Source organism: Lactuca serriola, chromosome 9, assembly GCF_051521515.1.
Source record: "Lactuca serriola cultivar US96UC23 chromosome 9, Lser_US96UC23_V15, whole genome shotgun sequence".
In the NCBI taxonomy this organism is placed as follows: Eukaryota; Viridiplantae; Streptophyta; class Magnoliopsida; order Asterales; family Asteraceae; genus Lactuca; species Lactuca serriola.
Genome location: NC_136416.1, coordinates 212,089,104 through 212,112,047, shown reverse-complemented (window position 1 = coordinate 212,112,047; position 22,944 = coordinate 212,089,104). Strand labels below are relative to the sequence as shown.

The 22,944-nt window shown below is 35.9% G+C and overlaps 3 non-coding genes across 3 annotated transcripts; all 3 read right to left on the bottom strand.

Moving 5' to 3' along the window:
* Positions 1–713: 713 nt before the first annotated feature.
* Positions 714–831, bottom strand: LOC145077410 (U5 spliceosomal RNA). The gene has a single exon (XR_013693155.1). It is a non-coding gene; the product is annotated as a U5 spliceosomal RNA (small nuclear RNA).
* A 9,756-nt stretch (positions 832–10,587) lies between these two features.
* LOC145077402 (U5 spliceosomal RNA) lies at positions 10,588–10,706 on the bottom strand. Its single transcript, XR_013693148.1, has one exon. It is a non-coding gene; the product is annotated as a U5 spliceosomal RNA (small nuclear RNA).
* Positions 10,707–10,950: 244 nt separating this feature from the next.
* TRNAE-UUC (transfer RNA glutamic acid (anticodon UUC)) lies at positions 10,951–11,022 on the bottom strand. The gene has a single exon. It is a non-coding gene; the product is annotated as a tRNA-Glu (tRNA).
* Positions 11,023–22,944: the final 11,922 nt, after the last annotated feature.

The window sequence follows — 22,944 nt, the reverse complement described above, 5'->3', positions numbered from 1 at the left end:
GATTCAAATCTTCATGTTAAAAAATTTCAAAGTTTTTAAAAAAGTATAAAAGCCCTCTATGGCTCTATCTGGTCGGCCCGAGTATAAACCCGGGCAGGTTGCAAGAACCCGGTATAGTATGTCTGTTTGAGGCTTGGGATGAATACCCCAAAAAATAACATGTTTGAGGATCGTTGGCCTACCCGCTTGATCTATTGATTGGCCAAAGCTTGGGTAGGCCGTCCCTACTGCATCTCTAACCATAAGTTTCAATGGATTATGGTGTTTGCTGTCAAACTTCAAGTTCTACTCATCATTAGCCAAAAAGTCAATAAATCACAAATGTTTATATCTTAATTAATTTGGTTTCTATTTTTGTATTTCATAATTTAGTACTGTTAGCTAGGCTTATAATCAAGCATTTGGAGGAAAACACTTATAATTATATACTTCAAAGCTGAATATCACTTGGGGAAATGCACCTGGTGCCGTAGCTAATCTCGTAGCTCTAGAAGCATTTGTACAAGCTCCTAACGAGGGACGCGATCTTGCTACTGAGGGTAATGAAATTATCCGTCAGGCTACCAAATGGAGTCCTGAACTAGCTGTTACTTGTGAAGTATGGAAGGAGATAAAATTTGAGTTTCACGCATTGGATACTTTGGTTAATAACATTTATTCTCTTAATTAAATTTATCAACAATTTGTAAATCTTAGAACTACTAGTTGTTGGAGGTATTCTATAAAAGAACACCTCTACAAAAATAGGCATATGCCACTTGATGTGACGAACACACGATATTCTTTAGTAAAAGGCGAAAGAATAGTTCGCTTTGTGCTCATCACACGGCTGCATGATTTCTAAAGCATGGTGAAGGGCCTTCTTTATATGGTTTGTAAAAGTTGTAGATTTCCATTCAACTAACACTGTGGGAATGTAGCAATACTTCTTTATATTGAATTATTATATTATGACATGTTAGTAGTAAATGAAAGTTGGTGTTTCCTTTCTTTCAATTCCAAAGATACTGTCAAATTGCATAAGCCCCTACCGTCGGGGCATAAGCGCCCTCTTGCTACCCATATGCGAGGCGTTGTCTTAGCCTTCCCTGACCAGGGTCGCTCCCACACCTGTTGCGTTCGTGATTGGCCTCCTCAACTATGTATCAATCGAAAGGCGGGGCGGCACAACCCCCAATCAAGGGAGTGGTTATGTCTAGTATGTCCCCTCTTATTCCCGACATGCTATGGTGCCCTGAGATTAGTAGCAAATAGTATCCTAATTACTAGTAATTCAGTTATTTTGAAACTTAATTTTAGTTTTGTACCACCTCATAGCAATAAACTGAAAATTTCACATTTTTACCAGATAAGTGAAACATGTTTGTCATAGTCTCTCTTGAATTTATATCATAAGTTTTTTTTTTATTTTCATTCATTGATGGGATTTATATATCTTATGGCTACGAACTTGTGCAAACTTCTTTGACTAAATTTGATTTATGGTCCTCCAGATACTATGGCAAAGAAATCGACGTTGCACAAAAACGAATCTTTATCGGTTAAACAAATGAAGCATTTCTAATTTATGACATTAAATCAAGTGGTTTTCAAATACAAAATTAATCAATGTTACTAATCAGTTACAAATATTTCTAATATTTGGTTGTTGAAATACAACACCTTTTATGAAAATAGCCTTTGTTGTGCCTGTAGCTTTCATTTCCAAACCAACTTTCAAAGATATGCAATAAATTCCCAATCTTTTTATATAAAAACTGTTTCATGACCCATCAAATGTCTAAGGTGAAGTTTATTTTTTACTACTTAATAGAAACAAGAATTAATCCATATTGATAGATATATAGGAGCACTTCTTTTTAACTTAATGCATACAACAAGTCTTAATAGGTTAAGAGGAGTCGCGGAGGTAAGGACGTAAGGTGTACTTAACCTTTGGAATATAAGTGTAACTTCTTACAGTTAGATTTTTAGTATGATCACATAAATTGTTCAAACTTGGGTAATATTCTTTTGAACTTATCAAATAATATGTTAACCTTTGGAATATAAGATGATTGCGTTGATAATGAATGAAGACTAACCTAATCCTCATACAAAGACAACAAATATAAGTAGGCAAATGTTTTTTTTTTCATTTTCTTAATCTATGTTTTGTTACTCTAACTTTTCATCTTGTAAATAAAAGAGTAACTGGTTACATATATCAATAAGCTTTAAAAAAAACTTTGTAGCGTAGTTTATATTCTCTTACGACCAGTTGGTTACGTAGTAATGGATATGGTAGAACATGTTGTATTGTTTTTGGCATACACTGGCCAGACACACGTCAATTATAAAAAAATGCAGTTTTTCCCACACACAAAAAAATGGAACAAGATGGGGCAAAGACTTGCCCTCGATCTCTTGTCTACACAAAAGACATGAATGCCCTCATTCCCAGAACTCAAAATAGCTTTTATGACGTATCTTTCATGGCCCATTAGATGTCAAACAAGTATCATATGACTTGTAGCTGTAACCATTTCAAAGACAATATCAAACTTCATCTTTAGCCAAAGGATCAATATAACACAAATGCTTTCATATTTTATAGTTCATAAATTATTTTTCTGCAACAAATTTCCCAACCAAGCATTTGAAATTTTTTTTTACCAATTGCACAATTGAAGCTTAAAACTATGAATAGTTAGAAGCATCCCCAAAAGGGAAACCTCTCCTATAATAGAAAAATAGACGTGTGCCACTTAATGTGAAGAACACACTGTATTATACATACTTATAAAGCTAGCATTTTTTTCTTGAATTTCATGCATTTGAAACCCCCATTCTTTTTTCCTTTCACCACATTCATTTGAAACTCTCATGACTTTTCAATTTCTTTGTAATAATAATTATAATTTGGTAATTAGGTTAAATAAGTATCAAATCTAAAGTGTATTCATATATAAACTAAATTTCAATACTAAAATAATATCTTTAATTCTACTTATAAAATTATGTTATTTAACTTTTAACATATTATACTTAATTTATTAGTTTTAATATATTGTTGGATGTAAACCATTATCATTTTAAAGGTATAATTTTTGAACAATTTGTATTAAATACTTAAATTATTAATTAAAATATAACATTATAGGCTCAACTTAAATATAAATTTTATTTAACTTAAACAACCCAAAGATTATTTTATAAATAGTTAAAAGTGAAAAATTCTAGTGTCTTTCTAATATTGATTGTAAGTTAGTTAATAAGGTTAAATAAATATCAAACCTAAAGTGTAATCATAAATAGACGAAATTTCAATTTTAAAATAATATCTTTACTTCTATTTATAAAGTTATGTCTTTAAATTTTAACATATTATACTTAATTTATTAGATTTAAAATGTTATTGCATGTAAACCATTATCAGTTTAAAGCTACAATTTTTGAACAGTTTGGACAAAATACTTAAATTGTTAATTTAAATATAACATTACAGTGTCAACTTAAATATAAAGTTTAGTTCCACTAAAAAACCAAATAATATTTTGTAAATAGTTAAAAGTGATAAATTATAGTGATAAATGCAAAAACTAAATTGTAATATCAGTTTAACTAAAATATTTCATAAATATATTTATATAATGTTTAAAAAATTTCAAATAAGTAGCTTAAAATAACTTGTAATAACAATAGTTAAAAATAACTCTATATAAATGATTATATTGTTACCTTTAAAATCAAAAAAATAATGTTTTATGTTTTAAATAATTATAACGATAGAAATTAAAACATTAAGCAAATAAATTTTAAAAAATTAGTTAAAAATAACAACTATAAATAATATTAAACCATATATAATATTTAATTTTATTGATGTGTAACTCGCGAATAGAAGTCATTCAAACGATTGAGATTATGACGTTATAATAGATTTATATATTATCATATAATTGAAAATAATCAATATATTATATCAAATTTATATACAAATTATTATATCAATTTTAGCAAAAAAGTTAATGTTATATTTTAAAAAATATATATTTGTAAAGACTTCAACTATATAGGTGTTATTGCGCATTACAATGTCAACTCAAATATAAATTTCAGTTCCATTTAAAAAAACTAAAAAATATTTTGTAAATAGTTAAAAGTGATAAATTGTAGTGATAAAAACAAAAACTAAATTGTAATATCAACTTAACTAAAATATTTATTAAATATATGTTTATAATCGTTAAAAATTTCCAAATAAGTAGCTTAAAATAACTTACAATAACAACAGTTAAAAACAACTCTATATAAATGATTATATTGTTAGCTTTAAAATAAAAAACAATGTTTGATGTTTTAAATAATTATAATGATAGAAATTAAAACATTAAGCAAATAAATTTTTAAAAATTAATTAATAATAAAAACAACTATAAATAACATCAAATCATATATTATATTTAATTTTATTCATGTGTAACTCGCAGGTAGAACTCATTCAAACGATTGAGATTATGAAGTTATAATAAATGTATATATTATCATATAATTCAAAATAATAAATATATTATATCAATTTAGTATATACAAATTATTATATCAAATTTAACAACAACGTTATTGTTATATTTAAAAAATCATATATTTGTAAAGACTTCAACTATATAGGTGTTTCTGCGCAACGCGCGAGCATTCGCCTAGTTCTTTAGTAAAAGGCGAAAGAATAGTTCGCTTTGTGCTCATCACATTGCTTGCATGATTTCATAACCTGTTGGAGGGCCTTATTTATACATGTATTTCTAAATCTACATTTTTGTTTACCTTGCGATGTGGGAATGCCATTAACTCTACTTTATACACCCTTTTAAACTATAGTCTTTATAGTTTCACCATTAATTATACTAAAAAGTGATTACAACCTCATATATATATATATATATATATATATATATATATATATATATATATATATATATATATATATATGGTAGAAAAACTACTACTATAATTTCATTTAATTCATTATTTATCTGCCAAAATAGCCCAACGTGATACACCTTATGTTGCCAGGAAACTAATGTAAACATCTATAATTTGCTAACCGATTTTAGTAGGTAAGTAATAGCTTAAATGAAAAAAAAATCATTTTATCAATAGTTTTTATACAAAAAAATTGTAATGACTTTTCAGATAAAAATACTAACAGTTGTTTTGAAAGTTTATGCACTTTTCAGATAAAAATACTAACAATTGTTTTGAAAGTTTATGCACTATTCAGATAAAAATACTAACAGTTGTTTTCACATAAAAAACCGTAATGACTTTTCAGATGAAAATACTAATAACTGTTTTGGAAGTTTATGCATTATGCCTTCTAGATCCTCCCATTCTCCAGAGTCTAGCTCCAGTTCCAGATTTTGTTTTTGAGGGCTAATTTCAACTTATTACAACTTGTATGATGATCGTTGTACTACAAATGATATGGTAGCCGCTTGATTTTGGCCTTTCAGGCGATTTAGTTCTTTTCTTTTTCTTTTTGTATAGCTTATTTTCGTTTGTAAATATGAATTCTTTTAATGCTTTTGGATATCTTTTTTACATTTGGAATTTGGGTTTGAATTATTATTACTTCTATCTCTTGATAAATACGAAAAAGTTCACTTGTGGGAATCGAAGCTAGTGTGATAATTGAAAGGGATACCTCACCAATATGGATTTGAATATATATTAACAAAATAAAGTTACTAGAGGAAGATATACAAAGAATAATTTCTAAGATAAATTAAGTCAACTATTTAATGTATCTGATTCTGTTGATTTATTACTAATATCCCCCGAGCGAGACAATGGTGGTCCAAGATGAAGCATAGCTCGAAAGAATTCAAACTGTGGATGTGAAAGACTTTTTGTGTAAATGTCAGACACCTGAAGCTTGGTTCCTCAAATTTATTGTACAACACAAATAAAGTGATAATCAAGATCAATATGTTTTTCCTGTTTATGAGACACCAAATTTGTAACACCTCTTCCAGGTATTACTTAATTTATGTAAGATCTAGGGTTTTGGTGGTGGACTCGACGAGTTGGGAGCCCAACTCGTCGAGTAGAAGTCATCTCAGGGACGCGAGATTTACACCCTACTCAACGAGTTGGAAGTCCGACTCGGTGAGTAGGCGTTGTTAAGACAAAAACCTAATTTTAGGGTTTACACCCTATATAATCTCCTTATGAGCTTTGAGTCTGACCTCCCATTAGCTTCTAAACACTAAGAACGTCAGTGCTAACCCTAATCCCCATTCTCTTCCATTTTGTGAGCTAGAGTAACCTTTGAAGCTTAAGAAGAAGGAGATAGTGAGGAGATCCAGCAAACCAAGCACCCATCCCTGAGCTTAATCATCTTGTGAACCGTTGTATGTCTTCAAGACTCGATTTTTATCAAAAAATAAGGCTAGATCTTGAGTTTACTCTTTATTTCCTACCCTTCTTGTTGAATGCATGCATGAGATTCATAAAGTTTGCAACTTTATGAATCTTCAGAGCAAAATGGTCCCAAGGTGGGCTAGATCTGGCTTTTGGTCGAGTAAGGACACCATGCAAGGGTTTTAGGGCATATTTCCCTCTTTTTGGCTATTTTGCCATAAAGACATGTATTGGACATGCATGTCCATAAAGCTTCCATCTTTGGGACGTTTTGAGGACTAGGAACCTTTCTGGAAAAAAGGGATTTCAGATCCCTAGAGTTTTGGATCAAATGGAAAAGCTTTGGAGCTTTCCAACCTTTATGAAGGACCTTAGAGCATTTGGAATGGTTCTAAAAGGTAAAGCTGGAAACTTTATCCTTATAGGTACCTTAGGGCTTCAGATCTAAGCCTTGGAATCCCTGTATGATCGCGACAAGCAAACATGAAAGGGGACTCAGCGAGTCCCACTATCAACTCGACGAGTCGGCCAAGGAGTTTACGACCAAGGGGTATTCGACTAGAAGGGGTTTGCGGTCAGGAGTTTGCGGCTGAGGGTTCATGGCCGCAAACATTATGGAACTCGACAAGTCATTCAAGTGACTTAGCGAGTTGACGAGTTATGCAAGGAACTCGATGAGTTGTTGGTTGTACTCGACGAGTTGAGGTCAGCATTGATTGTTGACCTTGACCAGGGTTGACTATGAGGGTATTTATGGGTTGGTGTTAAGTTAATCACTTAATGATTATAGGCAGTTGAGTAGAGGCAGTGTGGGACATATATGACTTCTGCTTACCAGTTCAGCATTCCAAAGGTGAGTCTTCTCACCATACCAATGGGTCTAAGGCACCAAGGTCGGCCCATTTTTATGATATGTGGTACACTAGCTGTAGTAGAGATATATGGTATGATAGTTAACTTTATGTTAAGTTGCATGCTAGTGATTTTGTGATATTTGTATGTAAGACCATGGGGGGAGCCCATGGCACTTGGATGTAAGACCATGTAGGGGAGCCCATGGTTGTTTAGCAGAGAAAGACCATGGGGGGAGCCCATGGCATCCTCACGCAAGGATATGTGGTAGAGATAGCTTTTTAGCTAATATGATATGTTATGTAGTCAAGATAGCTTTATAACTAATATGATATGTGATATGTGGATTGCATGTGGGGTATGCTCTTGGGGACTCACTAAGCATTAACTTAAAGTTTTTGGATTTGTTTCAAGTACATCTGAGCCCAAGGGCAAGGGCAAGGCTTGATGGCACGGCGTGCACTCTCCCACCGATGTTTTACGGGACACTCCGATGTTTTTGAATATAAAGTTGTAATGAATGTGGATTTGAAACAATTATTTTGGAATTTCATGATTTATGGAAATTTGTTTGATTAATTAAACATGAAAAATTTCTTTGAAAAAATGGGTCGTTACAAAATTTTGACTTAGGAATTGAGCACTATGGTTGTCATATAATAGAGTTGGGCGATCTGGCGCTAAAGCATGAAGTTCGCGCAACAAGTGAGTGACCCAAAGGATTTCAGCAACGATGTTTGCCATTGCTCGATATTCCGACTCACAACTCGAACGAGCAAATGTAGGCTGCTTTTTAGCACTCCATGAAACTAGATTACCCCCAAGAAAAATGGAGTAACCAGATGTGGACCTCCGAGTTTCTGTACATGTAGCCCAATCAACATTTGAATAACCCAAAATAGATGTGTCATTAGGCTGTTTGAAAGTAAGCCCAAAAGAAATGGTACCTTTGATATAACGAAGAATTCTCTTAACACCTTGAAAATGATCTGTTGTAGGGTTTTGAAGAAATTGACTTACTTGATTAACTACATATGAATAACTACATATGAAATATCAGACCGAGTAATGGTCAAGTACCGAAGCATGCCCACTAACGAGCAATACTCAGTTGGATTAGAATATGAGGTATCAGTGGACATGAATATCTCATGGCAGCTAGAAGTGTACCTATTTAGCATGGAGAGTATTTTCTCTATCTAGAATGTCATGCGTCCATCATCCGTATATAAAACTTCAAGACTCAAGAAGTAGTTTAGGTCACCAAGATCCTTAATGGCAAATTCATGATGAAGTTTAGCAATAAACGAAGAGATAACTTTTTTGTTGTTTCCGGTTAAAATGAGATCATCAACATAAACAAGAAGATAAATAATGCACGCTTCCCGTTTAAAAACAAAAGGCGAAGTGTATAACCGAGAACACCTGAAACTGTTTGCAATAAGAAATGAACTAAGAAGATAAAACCATGCTCGCGGAGCTTCTTTTAGGCCATATAATGTTTTCTTTAATTTGCAAACATGATTAGCAAAATGAGGGTCGACGAAATCAGATGGTTGTTCCCTAAATACAATCTCATTCAAATAACTATTGAGAATTTTTTTTTACATTGAGTTGATAAAGACGCCATTTATTGATAATTGCAAGAGACAAAACAATACATGTCGTGGATGCCTTAACAACAAGACTAAATGAACGAGAATAATCAAGAACCGGAACTTGAGTAAATCCTTGAGCCATAAGTCATGCTTTGAGGCGTTCAATCGATCCATCTGAATGATACTTTGTGCGAAACACCCATTTGGAACTGACGACATTCAGTAGTAGGGCACTGTACTAAAACCCAAGTGTCATGTTGTTGAAGAGTTGTCATTTCTTCATGCATATCTAACATCCATTTTGGGTTTTTAGCAACGGATTTGTATCCTTTCGGATCCTTTTGAGCAAATAAAGCCGAGTAAAGTGCATGAGAAGATGTATGAGCTAAATCCAATTGGTGTCGAGGTTTGAAAATCCTAGCTTTTGATTGTGTATTCATGTGATGAGTTGAAAGAGATTGTTGGTTTATATTCAACGGTGGTTGTGGTTGTGGTATTGGATATGAAGCGTTAGACGTATTGGTGGGCTCATCATCATGAAGTGGGCTAGAAGGAGACTGCATGTGGTCCATCATTGGACTGTGGTTAGGCTATTGGGTTTGAAAAAGAAGGCTGCTCCGGCACAAAACAAGAGGAACAAGGCCGCCCGGAGGGCATAACCGGCTCTATTGATACTTTTGCAACAATAGGTGAGGATGCCACACTAGAACTGTTATAAAAAAAACTTATATATATTAACAAAATAAAGTTAATACAGGAAGATAATTGAAAGGGATACCTCGCCAATATGGGAGGATTTGAATATATATTAACAAAATAAACTTATTACATGAAGATATATAGAGAATAATTTACAAGATAAAATAAATCAACTATTTAATGTAACCGATTATGTTGATTTATTCCTGATACCCGAGTCTCCTAGGTGAAAATCAGATATCCTAACCGCTGATGACAATGGATTTATGTTTTTGTGTTGGCATTTTATTACGGCCTTATGGGCTCAACCAACAAGACTGTGAAGTTGTTTGATTATCCAAAACTGACAACTGCTCTTCATACGTTTACCTGTTTAACATTTTTCTTACACCAACTAATCAATTGGCGTTGTCAGGTTAGATGGAGTCCCAAGAATAGACATTCTTAGCATCTTGTTGTTTGGTAGGAGACTCATGCATGTAATCTTAGTAGCTGTGCTCTTGAATTATCCATTTTTTTTAGTTTTTATTTAGGATTAAGGTCATAGAATGACAATACTTTCTCCATTTGTCCTACCTTGGTTATAAATTCCTTTTCATAGAATGACATGCATCGGGTGTGATAGATGTCAAATATACAAAAGATGCAAATGTTGGTTTTATCGATGTCAAACAAGTATCAATTGGTTAATTTGTAGTGTTAACTGTTTCCGAGAGTTCATATTTTCCCAATTATTAGATCTAAGCGAGGTTTCACAATCAAGCATTTAAAAAAAATCCAACATTTTACTACTAAACATCTGTATTTCACAATCAAGCATCAGAACAATAGCTTAAAAAGTTAAAACTTTTTATAGGCTTCTTAAAAAAGGACACCTCTCCAAACTCCAAAAATAGGCGTAGGCCACTTTTGTTTTGAGTGGACTTAGCCAAAAATTTGAAACACAAATAGTTTCAAACTTTTTCATTGCAAAGTTAAATAGCTCTCAAAACTTTGAAATATAACTAATAAGTTAAAACTGTTAGTTGCTAGAAGCATCCCAACAAAGGAATACCTCTCCAAAAATAGGCGTATGCCACTTGATGTAACAAACACACGGTATTCTTTAGTAAAAGGCGAAAGAATAGTTCGCTATGTGCTTATTACATGGCTGCGTGATTATATTAGGCTGCTGTAGGGTCTTCTTTATAGAGCTTATTTAAATTGTATATTTCTATTCTAGTAGCAATGTGGGAATGGAATTTGACACTCTACATGCATACCCTAAATAAAACATTCCCCTCGATGATGAATGTGTTTGTTTTATTGATGTTTTGGAATTTGGATACATTTGGAATTGGATTGTTAATACACGTACAAAAGAGTTTCCTGGAACAAGCAAAACAGCAACAAAAAATTCCATTGCCGGGAATCGAACCCGGGTCTCCTGGGTGAAAGCCAGATATCCTAACCGCTGGACGACAATGGATTGATGATTCGTTTAGCCATTTTAATATATAAATCTTAGTTATGGGGTCATCAGAAAAACTATACAGCCGTTTGATTAACGAAAACTGACAACTGCTGTTCATACGTTTGATCGTCACCATTAAGAGTTCTTGCATATGTTTTTCGAAATTACTTGTTTAGCTGTTTACTTCTTTTCTGATACCAACTAATCTATCGCTTTATAAGGAGGAGGTGTTACGGGTTGGATGGAGTCTGAAGAACAGACAGTTTAGCATCTTGTTGTTTGTGTTTGGCAAGAGACTCACGACATGGGATCCTAATTAGTAGGTATGATTTTCAAACATCCAATTTTTTATTTATTTATTTATTTTTTTAGTTTTTATTTACGATTAAGGTGGTAGAATATCATTTTTTCTTTTCATTTGTCGTACCTTGGTTGCCATTTTTATTTCCGTAGGTGGTAGGTCACATAAAGAAAACAAAATAAACAAGTTGGCAGAGTTTTCTTAATCTAGGATTTGTTACCAAGCCTTTTCATCTTGTAAATATATTAGTAATTTATATCGATAATTTTAGTTTCACCGGCCATTTAGTGGGTGTTTGAGAGAGTTTTTTTAAAATAACTTATTAGCTTATTGACTTTTTATAAGTAAAAAAATATTTGACAACAATAACTTTATACAAAAAATAGGGCTTTTCAAAAAACCACGAATTCTAGCAATAAGTGATAGACACCCGTTGAGTGGGTGAAGCTCCAAGAACAGAAAACAGGGAAGAAGTAGGATCAGAGGAGAATTTTGGAACAATTTTCTGCATATCTTTTTAACCTTCACGTTACAAATTTATAAAAGGACTGAACTAACTAATTGCTAAATAAAAAGAAATGCATGTACTAAGTGTAAACGTGGATTCTACTAGAGGGACATTAGCTCCCATTATTTGACCCTGAGGAAGGACTAAGTCCTCCTAAAACCATGCATATGCAAGACTCGTTCAACTACTTTCAGTCAAGGAGTCGGGCCGGTATTTTCTTAGCTTTCTTGGCCCATTCCTGTGGTCCTTGAGTTGGGCTCCTGTGAATTGGTGATGGTGAATCTGGTACTAGGCCTGTATCAACTTCCCCCTGCTCAACAACGAGCTCGTCCTCGAGCTCTGGATGATTACAAAAATGTGGTAAAGGTGTAGGTGTCGGTTTGCCAAATGCTTGTCGAAGGAGGGATACATGGAACACTGGGTGAATGCGAGACTCCGGAGGTAGATCAAGCTTATAGGCGACTGACTCGATTTTGGCAATGATTTTAAAGGGCCCATAGATGCGTTTGCTCAATTTTTTGGACTGTCGGTTGTGCACCGAATGTTGGTGGTAATCTTTCAATCAGAGGTAGACTAAGTCGGCAACTGCAAATTGTTTATCCAAGCGGTGGTGATTGGCCAAATCAGCCATGCGCTGTTGAGCGCGTCGCAAATTATCCCGTAACAATGCCCGCAACCTTGTGTGTTCTGTCAGTGTCATGTCAATGGTGGTGGAAGTAGAGTTGCCTGGAGTATATCGGTTGAGATCGGGAATAGGTCGGCCATATAGAGCTTGGAAGGGTGTCATGTTAATGGCAGAATGGTGTGACGTGTTGTACCAATATTCTGCTAAGTACAATATTTTGCTCCAGGTGTGTGGTGCGTCACTTGCAAAGGCACGAAGATAACTTTGTAGACACCGATTGACCACTTCAGTCTGGCCGTCAGACTGAGGGTGGTAGGCACTGGAGTACTTGAGGCATGTACTAAGTTGTTTGAAAAGTTCTTTCCAAAACCCGCTCAAAAAAAGTGGGTCTCGGTCGGTGATGATGCTTTTGGGAAGCTGTCACACCCCAAAACCAAGAACGTTGGAAACGTTCTGGGGCGGAGGACGTCATGTAAAATATCACAACACAGTATAACAGTAAACAAGCAAACAACATCATCCATTGCATTAAATATATAATTTTAATACAAGCGTGTTCTGAACAGTTATAGACACCAAAAATGTAAATCAAAATAATAAGATGAGTTTTGAATGCGCTCCATCTTCTCAAAAGCTGGCCTCGGTACCTGTCTACTGGTGACCTGAGAATACAAGTTATTTTGAAAGAGTTTATCAGCATTAAAGCTGGTGAGTTCATAAGTATTTTAGTGTCAGTGTTTGTATCAAAACATTTGAACGTGGTTTGAAGTACGAGTTTGTAAACATTGGTGATAAAAATATGTGAATGTTTGTAAAAGTTTGAATCTCTTAGAAAACCCTATATTTCCTATTAAAAGTAGCCTTCTACCAAGGCGTAACTGTTTTGTATGTTCGTTTATTGTAAAAGTGTGTAATTTTCCCAAGTGTAACTATCATTAACAAAATATAGTTTGTACATTAATGTTTAAGTGAAATGATCACTAAATATATGTAAAGGGTAAATTAATGTAGTATTGTAGTGTTGTATTATAGGAACTACTGTTGTACTAACTACCTTAAACCGGATTTATATCAAGGTATTATGTGATTAATTGTAACATACTATCGACTAAGAAAAACGACTATGTAGGTCGTAAAAAGGTATGACGTTTGGCACCCGCAAACCTGCAGGTCCGACTGTAGCTAGCAGCAAGGTGTAGGATAGTCAATCCAGTATAGATCTATACGCAAACTCACGCTCTCCCTCCAAGAGACTCTGGCTACAACTCGGGCCATGACATTGAAGGCATGCCCGATACAGTGGATCACAATTATGTTAACGTATTCATGTATATGTAATGTATTGTTACTCATTCTAGTATTGTTGTATATGTTCTCTTTCTAGTATAGTTGTAAATGTTCTCTTTCTAGTATAGTTGTATATGTTCTTCTTCTAGTATAGTTGTATATGTTCTTCTTCTAGTATAGTTGTATATGTTCTTCTTCTAGTATAGTTGTATATGTTCTCATAGTAATGTAATGTATATGTTCTCATAGTAATATAATGTATATGTTCTCATAGTAATAAGTACTGACTCATGAATGAACTGACTCATTGAACATCTTATGGTTCTAGAAATAGTATAAGTATTAACCTGTGCTACCCCTATGGTAACTTTCTAATGATGTAACTGGTACATATGAATATGGAAGAACTTTTATGACTATATATGTACACATTATATATAACTAATATTTAAAAAACCTTCGGACGGATACCCGATATCCCACCAGACCACATCTCAAGCGCGAAAAGGAAATAGGGCGGGCGGCCTTCCTAAGCCTTTTAAACATTGCTTATATAACTATACATATATGGGCGTGTAATTTATAATACGTATAACAAAGTTTAAGTAAAAGTATTTGATAAGTAAAAGAGTTTGTAAAGTAGTTTGAAGTAAAACAGTTTGATAAATAGTTTGAACAGTAAGAAAATCATTGGTTTTGTAGTTATTAATCACATGTGATTGATGTAATAACTATAAGTATTCAACTTGTATTCCCCCCATAAAAGCATTTAAAACATAAAAGTATTTCAAAGGTTAATTAAAGGGGTATGAACTCACTTGCAATGAGTGGATTGGATTGAAGTGTCGGATACGGTGCTAGGTGACAAATGGAGACTTGTACACACGCACGAGCCTAGTTATAATATAATGAACATATATATAACTAATTAGCCAATTTATAACTAATAATTTAAGTTGGGACACTCTAGAACATGAAAACACTTTGTTTCAAGTGTTAAAGATCACAAGGGTTGCATCCAAGTGTTTATAGGGCAAAGCTAGAGTGTTTGGAGTTCAAGGGTAAACTCCTTTGGAGTTTACGGTTTTAATGACCGTTACCCAAGGAGTTTACGGAAGTAAACTCAAGGGTTTACGGTCGTAAACTCTACTCCTTAGGACCATAAGTTGTTTTGAGGTTTTACAAGTCTTTTGAAGCATTTCTACTTGGTGGTTTGGCCTTTGGAAGGGACTAGGGCAACAAAACACCCCCTTTGAGGAGTTTACAGCCTCATGGTCATTTCCCTTTGGGTTTACTACCATAAACCCATATGGAAAAGGGTATTTCCATGTTTTCAAGTCCTTAACTCATCAAGTTAATTGTCTAGGTTAGTTTTTAGGCCTAAGGAAGGAATATGGCCCAAATAAACACACTTTAGGGTGTTTACGGTTTTGGGAGATCCCCAAACCGTAAACACCTAAAAATGTTGGTCTTTGGTGTTTATCAAGGCTTAAACACATAAAGGGAAGGTTTAAACATGTCAAGGTAAGGCTTAAACATCAAACTAGGGCTAGATAAAGGACTTAGGCACACTTTGGTGCCTTTCTTGGTGTTTACGGCCCAAGAACCTTCTTGGACCGTGAACACCTTAATCCTTGTGTTCTTGGCATATTTTCTTGCTGCTAACATGTAACAAGCTTAATAAGACTCAAGGATGGAAGTACTTACTATAAGGAAGCTTGATTTGAGCTCAAAGTCCAAGAACACTTAGTCTGTGTTCTTGGTGTTTTTGCAAATCTAAACAAAATACAAATATGGATGGATGAAAAGGTGTACAATCACTAGATTAAGTGTTATACCAACTTGAAATGGTTAGAACACTTACAAGTTTGAAGGTCTTGAATTAATTCTAGGATGATACTTGAGAGGATTTTTGGAGTTTACTCTTTTGGTAAATGGGGAGTAAACATAAAATGACTAGCTTGGGGAGTAAACTCATGCTTAAAGAATGAGTTTACGTTTTTTTGGATGATTTTTCGGCCCAAACATAAAAGTTTGGCCGGGAACTTCTAAGACACGAGGTGTTTGCGGTTTTTAAATTTCAAAACCCGAGACAACACTTTCTTTCACCCGTTCGTTTAAAGAATAATATTAAAATAATCAAACGAACTTTAAATTTGTTAAAAATAAGAAATAATGACATTAACTTATAATAAGAAGTGATTGACTTTTAGGGTTTGACCGAATGAAAATTCCGGGTTGTCACAGAAGCCCATGTAATTGATAAATCAACTGTAAGAAAATGACAACTAATGACACTGCTGTGAACTTGGTGGGCAAGGAGACAAAGTGAGCAAACTTGGAGAATCGGTCAACAATGACCCATATGATTGTGTTCCCCCCGGATGGCGGAAGGTGTGTGATAAAATCCATGGATATATCACTCCATACCTACGTTGGAATGGGGATTGGTTGCAGTAACCCATAAGGCTTGTGGGTTGGGTATTTGGTCTCTTGACAGATCTTGCAATGGCGGATAAAAAGATGGACATGTTCTTCGAGTTTAGGCCAATGGAACATGGCGGAGAGACGAAGAATGGTAGCTGACACTCCGGAGTCTCCCCCAAGGTTTGTTGCATGGTATTCTTCTAACAGAAGGCGACAGATGGCTTGGCTGTCAGGAATGAACAATTTATCAGCTTTGTAAAGCATTCCATCACGGAGTTGGAAATTGTTGTTGCTAGTGTTTGCCAAGATTTTGGTTATGATTTGTTGGTTTGGATCAGAATGGTAGAATGTCCTGAGCTCCTGTGACCATGCAGGGCTGGTGGAGGAGAGTGCAAACAAGAGAGTATCATCAACACAACTTAAGGCATCAGCAACTTGGTTTTCTTTCCCCGGTTTATAGAAGATTTCGAAGTCAAACCTAATGAGTTTGGTTGCCTATTTATATTGTTCCGGAGTTTGAACCACCTGTGACAACAAATGCTTTAAACTTTTTTGATCAGTGAAGATGTGAAAGGGCCTACCCAATACATATTGCCTCCATTTTTTTTACTGCTTCGGTAATTGCAAATAAATCGCGAACGTAGGCCGAAGAAGCTTGCATGCGGGGGCACATCTTTTTGCTATAGAAAGAAATGGGTTTATCGTGTTGGGATAAGACAACTCCAATTGCCACGTTGGACGCATCTGTGGTTACATCGAATGGTGTTGTGAAATTGGGAAGTATGAGTGTGACTAAAGAGGACATGGCTGTTTTGAGTGCCTCAAATGCCATCTGAGCAGTTGGAGACCACATAAACTGCTTGAGTTTGAGGATAATAGTGAGGGGTGATGCAATTTGTGCATAGTTGCGAACAAAACGACGGTAGTAGCCGGTGTAGCCTAGGAGCCCACATAAGGTCGTGAAGGAGGTTGGTGGGGGCCAAGTGTGAATGGCCCGAAGTTTTTTTGGATCTTCAGAGACACCTTGAGATGAGATAATATGGCCTAAGTAGTCAACAGTGGGAACCCCAAATGTGCACTTTGACTGTTTCGCATGAAACTGGTGGCGGGCAAGGGTGTCCAGAACATCTTGGAGGTGACTGTAATGTTGTTATGGAGTTGTGCTATACATCGGAATGTCATAAAAAAACGAGTACGTATCGACGTAGGACATGGCGAAAAGGGTCATTCATAGTGGCTTGGAAGGTGGATGGTGCATTAGAGTGCCCAATGGGCATGACAAGAAATTCATAGTGACCATCGATCGTGCGAAAGCAAGTTTTATGTGTATCGGTGGTGGCGACCCGAATTTGGTGGTACCCGGCGTGGAGATCGATCTTAGAGAAGATAGAAGCGCCATGAAGTTCATCAAGTAACTCATCGACTGTTGGAATCGGGTACCTGTCTTTAATGGTGATGGCATTAAGAGCCCTATAGTCGACACAGAAGCGCCATGTTCCATCTTTCTTTTTGACAAGAAGGACGGGGGAGTAGTAGGGACTCTGGCTTGGGGTGATGATACCATTTGTAAGTATCTCGTGAATTAAGGTAGTCATGACTTGTTTCTGGTAGTGAGGATAGAGATAGGGTTTGACATTGACGGGAGGAGAGTTTGGTAGGGTGGGAATATGGTGATCTTCGGAGCGGAATGAGGGAAGGGTTTTGGGAGTGTCAAAGATGGACTGGTAAGTAAGAAGGAGTTGCTCAATTGTGGCGTCTGGGTGAGTAAGAATTGATTTTTTGGGGGGAGAGTTGTGGTTTAAAGTGAAGTAAAGGGTGTATAAGGAAGCTACACTAGTATTAGTGAGTAGGGTTTTGAGTTGAGGTGTGGAAACTGGGGCAGATAGGGATTCACCTCGTAAGGTAACAGTCTTGGGGCCCACCGTGAAAGTGATTTGTGGGATTGCAAATTATGCTAGAATTTGGCCCAATGTGCTTAACCATGCAACACCTAATATGAGATCGGCCCCTTCCACTGGAAGAACAAAAAATGGAATGGCGAAGATCGTGTGATCCAACATGACGGCCAGGTCTGGGCAAATGCCATTGCATTTGATGTTGTCACCATTTCCAACCATCACAGAGAATTTCGGGATTGGTTTGATATTAAGTTGAAGGAACGAAGCGATCCGGGGTTGAATAATGTTGTGGGTGATGCCACAGTCAATTAGTATTGTGACTGGGTGGTTTTTGATGAATTCGGTGAGACGTAGTGCTTGCGGGGAAGACAACCCAAAGAAGGCTGCGGTGGATAAGGAGAAGTATTGGCGATCTGAGTTGTTGTGGTTGACATCTGTGGATGTGGTTGTGATATCGGTGGTGTCAATATCCGTATCATCATTATCAACGACCAACATAAATTGGGGTTGGGTGAACTTGTGCCCTGGTGTATACTTTTCTGGACAACGAAAACACAAGCCGTCTGCCCTTCGTTTTTGCAGCGCCTCGGGAGATAATCGAGTGATGGGCACTGACGGTTTAGAGATGGGTGGTAAGGGTAATATACTAGTGGATGTGGGTTTAGGGGTTGAAGGTGTGGCGAGTGTAGTAGACGAAGATGGTGTGGTGTAGGGACGTGAATATGGTGGTCGAGTTCGACCCATGGACAATTTGTCATCCACCAATTTGGCCAAACCATAAGCTTGGTGGACGGAAGTGGGGTGAAGTATGGCCAATTCAGTCTGAATATCGGTACGTAAGCCGGACAGGAAGCAATTTGGAAGCGAGTTGCCAGGCATTCCTTGGACTTGGTTGCTTGGCTTTTCAAATTCAGCTTGATAAGCGAGAACAGTGGAGGTTTGCCGGAGCTTAAAGAGAACAGCTTCATGGTTTTCCTAGGAGGACGGGCCAAAGCGCGGGAAAATTCTGGCCAGGTGCCGAGCATGTGGTTAGTTGCCAAGTGTTTGTACCAAGAAAGGGCATCACCGGTGAAGTAGAAGACGGACATTGGAACACGTTGGGTGAGAGGTATGGTATAATACTCGAAATAGTTATTAGCTTGAAAGAGCCAATCGAGAGGGTTAGAACCATCAAAATTGGGAAGGTTGATCTTGGATGGTCGGGGTTGGTTGTGGTGGTGGGGTGGCAGTGGGGGTGGTGGTGGTCCTTGATTGATGTGATTGGTGGCCATAATGGTTATGAGGTTGTTGATAGCTTCCATTTGGTTGGTCATGTTGGTGGATTGCATGGTAAGTTGGTTTGCAATGGTGTCAAGGCGTGTGGTTGTGGCAGTGGATAAGTGTATCAGAGCTTGTAGTTGATCGTGTACATTTGGTGGGTCACCCACCTGGTCTTCATTTTTGGGAGGCATGGGAATGGAATGAAAGCACCAATGATAAACACTCGTTGAGTGGGTGAAGCTCCAAGAACAGAAAACAAGGAAGAAGTAGGAACAGAGGAGAATTTTGGAACAATTTTCTGCATATCTTTTTAACCTTCACGTTACAAATTTAGAAAATGACTGAACTAACTAATTGCTAAACAAAAGGAAATGCATGTACTAAGTGTAAACGTGGATTCTACTTGAGGGGCACTAGTTCCCGTTATTTGACCTTGAGGAAGGACTAAGTCCTCCTAAAACCATGCAGATGCAAGACTCGTTCAACTACTTTCAGTCAAGGAGTCGGACCGGTATTTTCTTAGCTCTCTTGAGCCGTTCCTGTGGTCCTTGAGTTGGGCTCCTGTGAATTAGTGATGGTGAATCTGGTATGAAACCAAAACATTAGGGAACATATCCATTCTTCTTGCATACTCTATTATTTGAAATAGATATCCAAAGACTTTCACATTTGTATGCTTCGTTCGACAACATTTTTTGCAAAATTTGTAACTTTATAAATAAACAAATTCCATCAATATCACATTCTTCATCATTTGTCAAGATGGATTCAAGATTTAAACAACATTTTTTTAATTCATCATCAACTAAATAAACTAATCTGGAACCATCAAATAAAAAACAAGAAATAGATTCAAAATATTGCATTTGTTCAAATCCACTTTTCAATTGAACAAGAGTCATATCTACAATAATAATAAAATAATCTCCTTCATTTTCTATTTTGTGCACCTGATGGTTGTTTTCGGGGTATCATATTTAAAACACAACTAATCTAATTATAAACACTAAATAAAGAAATATACAACCTGAACAAGAACACAAAGCAGTAGAATTTGAGCAAACGCCACAGTTGTCAAATATCATAACAAAGCAGCCTCATGAATCATGATTCACACCACAAAAACAAGAAACAAAAACCCAAAAAAAGTTTACAAAACCGAAATAACATAAATTGAAATGAAATAGTAAAATCGAAATCAAAAGAAGAGTAGTAAGGAACTCACCCAAATCCAAAAAAATCGAAATCACAATCCTTTTTTGTTTTCCGACTTTCAGACATGCCTCCTGATTTCAACCTTAAACAAGGGAGAAATCCAAGCTTAAATCGCATTCAAATAGAATGAAACACATAATCAGAAGAAGACAAGTAGATAACTCACCAAAATAAAAAGAAAACGAAATCAGACAGTCCTTTTTTCAATTTACAGCTTTCAGATATGCCTCCAAGCTTCTTGGTTCTGTATTCACATCACAGAATCAACCATTAAACCAATCACTTAATCAAATATAATGAAGAGATGATGATTGATGTCGGGAATTATAGAAAGAAATAAGAAACAAACAAAATAAAAAACGAACTCACCGACTTACAATCTTCTTATGTTTTCCTCTTGCTTCAGGCAGAAAAAAATCAAACCCGAATCAAGCATAGTAACTGTGAATCGTTGATCGAACTTGGAATGAAGAAAAAAACTGAATTTAATCGATTGAAATTAATAATCGAACATTAGCAGCAGTAGTTGATTTACAGAAATTGGGAATAAGATAGATAGAGATTTAAAATAAGAGATGGAGAACGAGGAATAGAAATCGGACCATAAATGAGTTAGTTCATGGATTAAGAGCCTCAATCTCCACAATTTTCAAGGGTTACCATTTCCAATTTGACGATTGAAGTTCTCAAGATATTGGCGCTCATGACGATGTTGTTTGTTTTAAAAAAAACACTTCGGACCACTTATTGTTGCGCAGCGCAACACTTGATCCTTCGCAGCTGTTTGTTTTTTAGAAGACTTTTGACTTAAAAACTGTTGCGCGTGTGCTGCGTGGCGCAACACTAAACCAACTGCTTCAAACCTCTTCATGCCTTAGTTTAACTTATTGCAGACGTTAAAAAACAAACATACTTTTTATTAAATGCTGCAGCCGTTTGTTCCACCTCTTCTGCTACAGAGGATTGCAGAGGTGGTCCACAGACTTCAGACATTTTCTCTTCGAAAAAACAAACAACACCGAAGTCATGCTTCCTTCTTCTGTTTTCAGACTCCTGCATATGGAGCGTGTCTTCTTGGACTCGCCTATGTATTGGGTCGGGCCTGCTTCCCAACTCATTGATCTTCAATCTAACAAAAAGTTAGTGGATTTAGACAATGTCTGGTCCGATGTTTCGCATCGTGAGAAACAACGTAGAATGTTGTCCAACTTCGAATATGGAAGCCTATTTCACATGATATGTAGCAGCTCAAATGAGAAAGCAATGACCCATTTATGTTTTCTTTATAGCAACCCAAAAGAGAAAGAAATGCACAAAAAGGCAGGTTGGTTCGAAACAGTCTAAAAAAAAGCAAAATCGAAGTGGTCGAAAATAAGACTGGACGAAAAAAAACCCGATGAAAGACTGCTCACAATCGGTCCCAAAAAAAACTAGATAGTTCCGAGACCTGTCTCAAAAAGATCAGAAGCTAAAGTTTAAAATCACAGTATCAACTTTGTGATAGTTATACATTTTTTAATCGTATATTACCCAACTTCTTACTTTTTAAATTAAATTTTAGTGTATAATTTTGGTGTTAATCTCACATTTGTTAATGAAAGAACTTGAAACCGAAACAAAAAATTGGAAAATACGAAAAACGAACCGAAAAACCCCGAAGCTGAACCGAAATGGCCGAGATCGGTCCCAAAAAGACCGAACCAGAGAAAGATTGGCCCAAAAAAATACCATCCTATTTCGAGATCGCTAATGTACATTTCTACTTGTGGCTAGAAAATAAAAGCAAGAAAAGAAAGCAAAGCTGTAACATCCCCATAACAGGTAGCACAATATTATCCGCTTTGGGCCACTTGACGGGAAAAGTTCCTAGGGAGCTCACTCATCCTCCCACTCGGGCACGCTTAACCACAAAGTTCTTTTAGGATATGCTACCCTTGCGACTTTGAAAAGAATTATGACATGGAAGGTATCCACACCTCTGCTAAGGAATGCTTAGTTCTTTTTCCCATCATATATGAGATCATGTGAAATTGGACAATTGCCACCCCCTTCACCTGAAAGATCTTTATGCCCAATAAACAATATAGAATGATATTGATAGATAATATATTGTCTTTGTAATGTCCCTAAAATTAGTAAGTAAAAATTTCATTTTTAAAATCCAAAAGAAACATCATTCATTGTAAGTCCCTAATTTGCCTATGTATCAATCAGATCCGTTTGATGGTGCGGAATCCCAATCAAATGGATGATGTCAGATCAAATAAAAGAGAAGAAGAAGAAGAATAATATGAATCTCTATATGAATTGATTAGAATTAAAGTTCAAGATCCAAAAGATTTACACAAAATGCTCTCTGGCCGTAAACTCTCTTCTCTCGTTCATCAATATGTTCCTCACACCCTAACACCTATAT